This window comes from Oncorhynchus nerka, linkage group LG14 (genome assembly GCF_034236695.1).
Source record: "Oncorhynchus nerka isolate Pitt River linkage group LG14, Oner_Uvic_2.0, whole genome shotgun sequence".
In the NCBI taxonomy this organism is placed as follows: Eukaryota; Metazoa; Chordata; class Actinopteri; order Salmoniformes; family Salmonidae; genus Oncorhynchus; species Oncorhynchus nerka.
In genome coordinates, this window is record NC_088409.1 from 3,167,605 (window position 1) to 3,179,689 (window position 12,085).

Below are 12,085 nucleotides of genomic sequence, written 5' to 3' on the forward strand. Positions count from 1 at the left end.
TCTTTATTTTATCAAGTTCATTTAAAATCACAATAACATAAAATATAAACCATGTGCTTTTTTTAAAAGCGTGTGACATTTCTAATAGAAAACCAAAGTAGGGAACAATGATGGAGTTGCTGGTGGAAAACCTCCTCCTGGCCCAGCACGGAGATTACTCTGAAAAGGTTACTCTGAAAACCTCCTCCTGGCCCAGCACGGAGATTACTCTGAAAAGTTCATCAGTAGGTCAACTGACCAAAACCCCATGTAAACCCTGTCACATGACATCAGCCATGCCAACTCTCTTCAAGTTGTACTGGGCATCAAATTCAGTCAAATGTTTCTAGTCTGCTAGCTCATGCAGACCCCCAGAGGATATGATATAGAGCTGTAGTCTGCTCCATGCAGACCCCCAGAGGATAGGTTATAGAGCTGTAGTCTGCTAGCTCTACGCAGACCCCCAGAGGATAGGATATAGAGCTGTAGTCTGCTCTACGCAGACCCCCAGAGGATAGGTTATAGAGCTGTAGTCTGCTCTACGCAGACCCCCAGAGGATATGATATAGAGCTGTAGTCTGCTCTACGCAGACCCCCAGAGGATAGGATATAGAGCTGTAGTCTGCTAGCTCTATGCAGACCCCCAGAGGATAGGATATAGAGCTGTAGTCTGCTCTACGCAGACCCCCAGAGGATAGGATATAGAGCTGTAGTCTGCTCTACGCAGACCCCCAGAGGATAGGATATAGAGTTGTAGTCTGCTCTACGCAGACCCCCAGAGGATAGGATATATGAATGAGACGTTGCCAGGGGTGGAACCAATGAGACGTTGCCAGGGGTGGAACCAATGAGACGTTGCCAGGGGTGGAACCAATGAGACGTTGCCAGGGGTGGAACCAATGAGACGTTGCCAGGGGTGGAACCAATGAGACGTTGCCAGGGGTGGAACCAATGAGACGTTGCCAGGGGTGGAACCAATGAGACGTTGCCGGGGGTGGAACCAATGAGGCGTTGCCAGGGTGGAACCAATGAGGCGTTGCCAGGGTGGAACCAATGAGGCGTTGCCAGGGTGGAACCAATGAGGCGTTGCCAGGGTGGAACCAATGAGGCGTTGCCAGGGTGGAACCAATGAGGCGTTGCCAGGGGTGGAACCAATGAGGCGTTGCCAGGGTGGAACCAATGAGGCGTTGCCAGGGGTGGAACCAATGAGGCGTTGCCAGGGTGGAACCAATGAGGCGTTGCCGGGGTGGAACCAATGAGGCGTTGCGGGGTGGAACCAATGAGGCGCGTTGCGGGGTGGAACCAATGAGACGTTGCCGGGGGTGGAACCAATGAGACGTTGCCGGGGGTGGAACCAATGAGACGTTGCCGGGGGTGGAACCAATGAGACGTTGCCGGGGGTGGAACCAATGAGACGTTGTCAGGCCTGAAGCAGTGCACTATCAGGGATTAGGGTGCCATATTGGACAAAGCAGCAGTCCTCACTGACCCAGAGCAGCAGTCCTCACTGACCCAGACCAGCAGTCCTCACTGACCCAGACCAGCAGTCCTCACTGACCCAGACCAGCAGTCCTTCACTGACCCAGACCAGCAGTCCTTCACTGACCCAGACCAGCAGTCCTTCACTGACCCAGACCAGCAGTCCTCACTGACCCAGACCAGCAGTCCTCACTGACCCAGACCAGCAGTCCTCTTGGCCAGTCAGGGCAGGGCCTCACTGACCCAGAGCAGCAGTCCTCACTGACCCAGAGCAGCAGTCCTCTTGGCCAGTCAGGCCAGGGCCTCACTGACCCAGACCAGCAGTCCTCACTGACCCAGACCAGCAGTCCTCACTGACCCAGACCAGCAGTCCTCACTGACCCAGACCAGCAGTCCTCACTGACCCAGACCAGCAGTCCTCTTGGCCAGTCAGGCCAGGGCCTCACCAGTCAGCTGGATAGCGATGTTTCCACTGGTATCCGTCTGAACCAACAGCACGCTGGAGTGGTTTCCAGTTACAACCGGCTTGAACTGGACTGGCAGGTGGATGTAGCGTTGGGATCTGGAGGGCAGAGAGAAACAGGAAGAAATCAAAACATGGACTAAGTATGTACGGGTTCGCAGACGCCACGGACAGAGAGGCAGACGACACACGGACAGAGAGGCAGACGACACCACACGGACAGAGAGGCAGACGACACCACACGGACAGAGAGGCAGACGACACCACGGACAGAGAGGCAGACGACACCACACGGACAGAGAGGCAGACGACACCACACGGACAGAGAGGCAGACGACACCACACGGACAGAGAGGCAGACGACACCACACGGACAGAGAGGCAGACGACACCACACGGACAGAGAGGCAGACGACACCACACGGACAGAGAGGCAGACGACACCACACGGACAGAGAGGCAGACGACACCACACGGACAGAGAGGCAGACGACACCACACGGACAGAGAGGCAGACGACACCACACGGACAGAGAGGCAGACGACACCACGGACAGAGAGGCAGACGACACCACGGACAGAGAGGCAGACGACACCACGGACAGAGAGGCAGACGACACCACGGACAGAGAGGCAGACGACACCACGGACAGAGAGGCAGACGACACCACGGACAGAGAGGCAGACGACACCACGGACAGAGAGGCAGACGACACCACGGACAGAGAGGCAGACGACACCACGGACAGAGAGGCAGACGACACCACGGACAGAGAGGCAGACGACACCACGGACAGAGAGGCAGACGACACCACGGACAGAGAGGCAGACGACACCACGGACAGAGAGGCAGACGACACCACGGACAGAGAGGCAGACGACACCACGGACAGAGAGGCAGACGACACCACGGACAGAGAGGCAGACGACACCACGGACAGAGAGGCAGACGACACCACGGACAGAGAGGCAGACGACACCACGGACAGAGAGGCAGACGACACCACGGACAGAGAGGCAGACGACACCACGGACAGAGGCAGACGACACCACGGACAGAGAGGCAGACGACACCACGGACAGAGAGGCAGACGACACTACGGACAGAGAGGCAGACAGAGAGGCAGACGACACCACGGACAGAGAGGCAGACAGAGAGGCAGACGACACCACGGACAGAGAGGCAGACGACACCACGGACAGAGAGGACACCACGGACAGAGAGGCACGACACCACGGACAGAGAGGCAGACGACACCACGGACAGAGAGGCAGACGACACCACGGACAGAGAGGCAGACGACACCACGGACAGAGAGGCAGACGACACCACGGACAGAGAGGCAGACGACACTACGGACAGAGAGGCAGACGACACTACGGACAGAGAGGCAGACGACACTACGGACAGAGAGGCAGACGACACTACGGACAGAGAGGCGGACAGAGAGGCAGACGACACTACGGACAGAGAGGCAGACAGAGAGGCAGACGACACTACGGACAGAGAGGCAGACGACACCACGGACAGAGAGGCAGACGACACCACGGACAGAGAGGCAGACGACACCACGGACAGAGAGGCAGACAGAGAGGCAGACGACACCACGGACAGAGAGGCAGACGACACCACGGACAGAGAGGCAGACGACACCACGGACAGAGAGGCAGACAGAGAGGCAGACGACACCACGGACAGAGAGGAGGACACCACGGACAGAGAGGCAGACGACACCACGGACAGAGAGGCAGACGACACCACGGACAGAGAGGCAGACGACACCACGGACAGAGAGGCAGACGACACCCACGGACAGAGAGGCAGGCGACACCACGGACAGAGAGGCAGACGACACCACGGACAGAGAGGCAGACGACACCACGGACAGAGAGGCAGACGACACCACGGACAGAGAGGCAGACGACACCACGGACAGAGAGGCAGACGACACCACGGACAGAGAGGCAGACGACACCACGGACAGAGAGGCAGACGACACCACGGACAGAGAGGCAGACGACACCACGGACAGAGAGGCAGACGACACCACGGACAGAGAGGCAGACGACACCACGGACAGAGAGGCAGACGACACCACGGACAGAGAGGCAGACGACACCACGGACAGAGAGGCAGACGACACCACGGACAGAGAGGCAGACGACACCACGGACAGAGAGGCAGACGACACCACGGACAGAGAGGCAGACGACACCACGGACAGAGAGGCAGACGCGACACACCACGGAGAGGCAGAGAGGACAGAGAGGACGACACCACGGACAGAGAGGCAGACGACACCACGGACAGAGAGGCAGACGACACCACGGACAGAGAGGCAGACGACACCACGGACAGAGAGGCAGACGACACCACGGACAGAGAGGCAGACGACACCACGGACAGAGAGGCAGACGACACCACGGACAGAGAGGCAGACGACACCACGGACAGAGAGGCAGACGACACCACGGACAGAGAGGCAGACACACCACGGACAGAGGCAGACGACACCACGGACAGAGAGGCAGACGACACCACGGACAGAGAGGCAGACGACACCACGGACAGAGAGGCAGACGACACCACGGACAGAGAGGGCAGACGACACCACGGACAGAGAGGCAGACGACACCACGGACAGAGAGGCAGACGACACCACGGACAGAGAGGCAGACGACACCACGGACAGAGAGGCAGACGACACCACGGACAGAGAGGCAGGCGACACACCACGGACAGAGAGAGGCAGACGACACCACGGACAGAGAGGCAGACGACACCACGGACAGAGAGGCAGACGACACCACGGACAGAGAGGCAGACGACACCACGGACAGAGAGGCAGACGACACCACGGACAGAGAGGCAGACGACACCACGGACAGAGAGGCAGACGACACCACGGACAGAGAGGCAGAGCGACACCACGGACAGAGAGGCAGAGACGGACAGAGAGGCACCACGGACAGAGAGGCAGACGACACCACGGACAGAGAGGCAGAGACGACACCACGGACAGAGAGGCAGACGACACCACGGACAGAGAGGCAGACGACACCACGGACAGAGAGGCAGACGACACCACGGACAGAGAGGCAGACGACACCACGGACAGAGAGGCAGAAGCACCACGGACAGAGAGGACAGAGCGACACCACGGACAGAGAGGCAGACGACACCACGGACAGAGAGGCAGACGACACCACGGACAGAGAGGCAGACGACACCACGGACAGAGAGGCAGACGACACCACGGACAGAGGCAGACGACACCACGGACAGAGAGGCAGACGACACCACGGACAGAGAGGACACCAGACAGAGGCACCTACGGACAGAGAGGCAGACGACACCACGGACAGAGAGGCAGACGACACCACGGACAGAGAGGCAGACGACACCACGGACAGAGAGGCAGGCGACACCGGACGGACAGAGAGGCAGACGACACCACGGACAGAGAGGCAGACGACACCACGGACAGAGAGGCAGACGACACCACGGACAGAGAGGCAGACGACACCACCACGGACGGAGAGAGAGGCAGACGACACCACGGACAGAGAGGCAGACGACACCCACGGACAGAGAGGCAGACGACACCACGGACAGAGAGGCAGACGACACCACGGACAGAGAGGCAGACGACACCACGGACAGAGAGAGGCAGACGACACCCACGGACAGAGAGGCAGACGACACCACGGACAGAGAGGCAGCAGACAGAGAGGCAGACGACACCACGGACAGAGGAGGCAGACAGAGAGGCAGACGACACTACGGACGGACAGAGAGGCAGACGACTCACGGACAGAGAGGCGGACAGAGAGGCAGACGACACCACGGACAGAGAGGCAGACGACACCACGGACAGAGAGGCAGACGACACCACGGACAGAGAGGCAGACGACACCACGGACAGAGAGGCAGACGAGAGGCACCACGGACAGAGAGGCAGACGACACCACGGACAGAGAGGCAGACGACACCACGGACAGAGAGGCAGACGACACCACGGACAGAGAGGCAGACGACACCACGGACAGAGAGGCAGAGAGCGACACCACGGACAGAGAGGCAGACGACACCCACGGACAGAGAGGCAGACGACACCACGGACAGAGAGGCAGACGACACCACGGACAGAGAGGCAGACGACACCACGGACAGAGAGGCAGACGACACCACGGACAGAGAGGCAGACGACACCACGGACAGAGAGGCAGACGACACCACGGACAGAGAGGCAGACGACACCACGGACAGAGAGGCAGACTGACACCACGGACAGAGAGGCAGACGACACCACGGACAGAGAGGCAGGCGACACCACGGACAGAGGAGGCACGGACAGAGACACGACACGGACAGAGAGGCAGACGACACCACGGACAGAGAGGCAGACGACACCACGGACAGAGAGGCAGACGACACCACGGACAGAGAGGCAGACGACACCACGGACAGAGAGGCAGACGACACCACGGACAGAGAGGCAGACGACACCACGGACAGAGAGGCAGACGACACCACGGACAGAGAGGCAGACGACACCACGGACAGAGAGGCAGACGACACCACGGACAGAGAGGCAGACGACACCACGGACAGAGAGGCAGACGACACCACGGACAGAGAGGCAGACGACACCACGGACAGAGAGGCAGACGACACCACGGACAGAGAGGCAGACGACACGGACAGGCGGACACGGAGAGGCAGACGACACCACGGACAGAGAGGCAGACGACACCACGGACAGAGAGGCAGACGACACCACGGACAGAGAGGCAGACGACACCACGGACAGAGAGGCAGACGACACCACGGACAGAGAGGCAGACGACACCACCACGGACAGAGAGGCAGACGACACCACGGACAGAGAGGCAGACGACACCACGGACAGAGAGGCAGACGACACCACGGACAGAGGCAGACGCAGACAGAGAGGCACACACCACGGACAGAGAGGCAGACGACACCACGGACAGAGAGGCAGACGACACCACGGACAGAGACGGCAGACGACACCACGGACAGAGAGGCAGACGACACCACGGACAGAGAGGCAGACGACACTACGGACAGAGAGGCAGACGACACTACGGACAGAGAGGCAGACGACACTACGGACAGAGAGGCAGACGACACTACGGACAGAGAGGCAGACGACACTACGGACAGAGAGGCAGACGACACTACGGACAGAGAGGCAGACGACACTACGGACAGAGAGGCAGACGACACTACGGACAGAGAGGCAGACAGAGAGGCAGACGACACTACGGACAGAGAGGCAGACGACACCACGGACAGAGAGGCAGACGACACCACGGACAGAGAGGCAGACGACACTACGGACAGAGAGGCAGACAGAGAGGCAGACGACACCACGGACAGAGAGGCAGACGACACCACGGACAGAGAGGCAGACGACACCACGGACAGAGAGGCAGACGACACCACGGACAGAGAGGCAGACGACACCACGGACAGAGAGGCAGACGACACCACGGACAGAGAGGCAGACGACACTACGGACAGAGAGGCAGGACGGAGAGAGGCAGACGACACTACGGACAGAGGCAGACGACACTACGGACAGAGAGGCACGACACTACGGACAGAGAGGCAGACGACACTACGGACAGAGAGGCAGACAGAGATGCAGACGACACTACGGACAGAGAGGCAGACGACACCACGGACAGAGAGCAGACAGACGACACCACGGACAGAGAGGCAGACGACACCACGGACAGAGCAGACAGCAGGCAGACGACACCACGGACAGAGAGGCAGACGACACCCACGGACAGAGAGGCAGACGACACCACGGACAGAGAGGCAGACGACACCACGGACAGAGAGGCAGACGACACCACGGACAGAGAGGCAGACGACACCACGGACAGAGAGGCAGACGACACCACGGACAGAGAGGCAGACGACACCACGGACAGAGAGGCAGACGACACCACGGACAGAGAGGCAGGCGACACCACGGACAGAGAGGCAGACGACACCACGGACAGAGAGGCAGACGACACCACGGACAGAGAGGCAGACGACACCACGGACAGAGAGGCAGACGACACCACGGACAGAGAGGCAGACGACACCACGGACAGAGGCAGACGACACCACGGACAGAGAGGCAGACGACACCACGGACAGAGAGGCAGACGACACCACGGACAGAGAGGCAGACGACACCACGGACAGAGAGGCAGACGACACCACGGACAGAGAGGCAGACGACACCACGGACAGAGAGGCAGACGACACCACGGACAGAGAGGCAGACGACACCACGGACAGAGAGGCAGACGACACCACGGACAGAGAGGCAGACGACACTACGGACAGAGAGGCAGACGACACTACGGACAGAGAGGCAGACGACACTACGGACAGAGAGGCAGACGACACTACGGACAGAGAGGCAGACGACACTACGGACAGAGAGGCAGACGACACTACGGACAGAGAGGCAGACGACACTACGGACAGAGAGGCACGGACAGAGAGGCAGACGACACTACGGACAGAGAGGACAGACGACACCACGGACAGAGGCAGACGCAGACAGAGAGGCAGACGACACCACGGACAGAGAGGCAGACGACACCACGGACAGAGGCAGACAGAGAGGCAGACGACACCACGGACAGAGAGGCAGACGACACCACGGACAGAGAGGCAGACGACACCACGGACAGAGAGGCAGCAGACGACACCACGGACAGAGAGGCAGACGACACCACGGACAGAGAGGCAGACGACACCACGGACAGAGAGGCAGACGACACTACGGACAGAGAGGCAGACGACACTACGGACAGAGAGGCAGACGACACTACGGACAGAGAGGCAGACGACACTACGGACAGAGAGGCAGACGACACTACGGACAGAGAGGCAGACGACACTACGGACAGAGAGGCAGACAGAGATGCAGACGACACTACGGACAGAGAGGCAGACGACACCACGGACAGAGAGGCAGACGACACCACGGACAGAGAGGCAGACGACACCACGGACAGAGAGGCAGACGACACTACGGACAGAGAGGCAGACAGAGAGGCAGACGACACACGGACAGAGAGGCAGACGACACCACGGACAGAGAGGCAGGCAGACGACACCCACGGACAGAGAGGCAGACGACACTACGGACAGAGGCAGAGACACGGAGAGGCAGGCGACACCACGGACAGAGAGGCAGACGACACCACGGACAGAGAGGCAGACGACACCACGGACAGAGAGGCAGACGACACCACGGACAGAGAGGCAGACGACACCACGGACAGAGAGGCAGACGGCGACACCACGGACAGAGAGGCAGACGACACCACGGACAGACGCGACACCACGGACAGAGAGGCAGACGACACCACGGACAGAGAGGCAGGCGACACCACGGACAGAGGCAGACGACACCACGGACAGAGAGGCAGACGACACCACGGACAGAGAGGCAGACGACACCACGGACAGAGAGGCAGACGACACCACGGACAGAGAGGCAGACGACACCACGGACAGAGAGGCAGACGACACCACGGACAGAGAGGCAGACGACACCACGGACAGAGCGGCAGACGACACCACGGACAGAGAGGCAGACGACACCACGGACAGAGAGGCAGAGCGACACCACGGACAGAGAGGCAGACGACACTACGGACAGAGAGGCAGACGACACTCACGGACAGAGAGGCAGACGACACTACGGACAGAGAGGCAGACGACACTACGGACAGAGAGGCAGACGACACTACGGACAGAGGCAGACGACACTACGGACAGAGAGGCAGACGACACTACGGACAGGAGGCAGAGACGGACAGAGAGGCAGACGACACTACGGACAGAGAGGCAGACAGAGAGGCAGACGACACTACGGACAGAGAGGCAGACAGAGAGGCAGACGACACCACGGACAGAGAGGCAGACGACACTACGGACAGAGAGGCAGACAGAGAGGCAGACGACACTACGGACAGAGAGGCAGACGACACCACGGGCAGAGAGGCAGACGACACCACGGACAGAGAGGCAGACGACACCACGGACAGAGAGGCAGACGACACCACGGACAGAGAGGCAGACGACACTACGGACAGAGAGGCAGACGACACTACGGACAGAGAGGCAGACGACACTACGGACAGAGAGGCAGACAGAGATGCAGACGACACTACGGACAGAGAGGCAGACGACACCACGGACAGAGAGGCAGACGACACCACGGACAGAGAGGCAGACGACACTACGGACAGAGAGGCAGACAGAGAGGCAGACGACACCACGGACAGAGAGGCAGACGACACCACGGACAGAGAGGCAGACGACACTACGGACAGAGGCAGACAGAGAGGCAGACGACACTACGGACAGAGGCAGACAGAGAGGCAGACGACACCACGGACAGAGAGGCAGACGACACCACGGACAGAGAGGCAGACGACACCACGGACAGAGAGGCAGACGACACCACGGACAGAGAGGCAGACGACACCACGGACAGAGAGGCAGACGACACCACGGACAGAGAGGCAGACGACACCACGGACAGAGAGGCAGAGCGACACCACGGACAGAGAGGCAGACGACACCACGGACAGAGAGGCAGACGACACCACGGACAGAGAGGCAGACGACACCACGGACAGAGAGGCAGACGACACCACGGACAGAGAGGCAGACGACACCACGGACAGAGAGGCAGACGACACCACGGACAGAGAGGCAGACGACACCACGGACAGAGAGGCAGACGAACGGACAGAGAAGGCAGACGACACCACGGACAGAGAGGCAGACGACACCACGGACAGAGAGGCAGACGACACCACGGACAGAGAGGCAGACGACACCACGGACAGAGAGGCAGACGACACCACGGACAGAGAGGCAGACGACACCACGGACAGAGAGGCAGGCGACACCACGGACAGAGAGGCAGACGACACCACGGACAGAGAGGCAGACGACACCACGGACAGAGAGGCAGACGACACCACGGACAGAGAGAGGCGACACCACGGGCAGAGGCGACACCACGGACAGAGAGGCAGACGACACCACGGACAGAGAGGCAGACGACACCACGGACAGAGAGGCAGACGACACCACGGACAGAGAGGCAGACGACACCACGGACAGAGAGGCAGACGACACCCACGGACAGAGAGGCAGACGACACCACGGACAGAGAGGCAGACGACACCACGGACAGAGGCAGACGACACCACGGACAGAGAGGCAGACGACACCACGGACAGAGAGGCAGACGACACCACGGACAGAGAGGCAGACGACACCACGGACAGAGAGGCAGACGACACCACGGACAGAGAGGCAGACGACACCACGGACAGAGAGGCAGACGACACCACGGACAGAGAGGCAGACGACACCACGGACAGAGAGGCAGACGACACCACGGACAGAGAGGCAGACGACACCACGGACAGAGAGGCAGACGACACCACGGACAGAGAGAGGCAGACGACACCACGGACAGAGAGGCAGACGACACCACGGACAGAGAGGCAGACGACACTACGGACAGAGAGGCAGACGACACTACGGACAGAGAGGCAGACAGAGAGGCAGACGACACTACGGACAGAGAGGCAGACAGAGAGGCAGACGACACCACGGACAGAGAGGCAGACGACACTACGGACAGAGAGGCAGACAGAGGCAGACGACACTACGGACAGAGAGGCAGACGACACCACGGGCAGAGAGAGGCAGACGACACCACGGACAGAGAGGCAGACGACACCACGGACAGAGAGGCAGACGACACCGGACGGACAGAGACGGCAGACGACACTACGGACAGAGAGGCAGACGACACTACGGACAGAGAGGCAGACGACACTACGGACAGAGAGGCAGACGACACCACGGACAGAGAGGCAGACGACACTACGGACGGACAGAGAGGCAGACGACACCACGGACAGAGAGGCAGACGACACCACGGACAGAGAGGCAGACGACACTACGGACAGAGGCAGACAGAGAGGCAGACGACACCACGGACAGAGAGGCAGACGACACCACGGACAGAGAGGCAGACGACACTACGGACAGAGGCAGACAGAGAGGCAGACGACACCGGACAGAGGCAG

At 60.6% G+C, this 12,085-nt stretch overlaps 1 protein-coding gene and 1 long non-coding RNA gene across 2 annotated transcripts in view; both read right to left on the reverse strand.

Moving 5' to 3' along the window:
• The window catches only part of LOC135575086 (uncharacterized), a 143,122-nt gene extending 142,129 nt beyond the window's left edge, over positions 1–993 (reverse strand). Inside the window, exon 1 of the long non-coding RNA XR_010465684.1 lies at positions 132–993. This is a non-coding gene — a long non-coding RNA (uncharacterized LOC135575086). The remainder of the gene's footprint in view (positions 1–131) is intronic.
• A 284-nt stretch (positions 994–1,277) lies between these two features.
• Positions 1,278–12,085, reverse strand: part of LOC135574933 (centrosomal protein of 192 kDa-like) — a gene marked incomplete at its 5' end in the record, with an annotated part of 34,011 nt that continues 23,203 nt past the window's right edge. Inside the window, one exon of the mRNA XM_065027054.1 lies at positions 1,278–2,020. The remainder of the gene's footprint in view (positions 2,021–12,085) is intronic.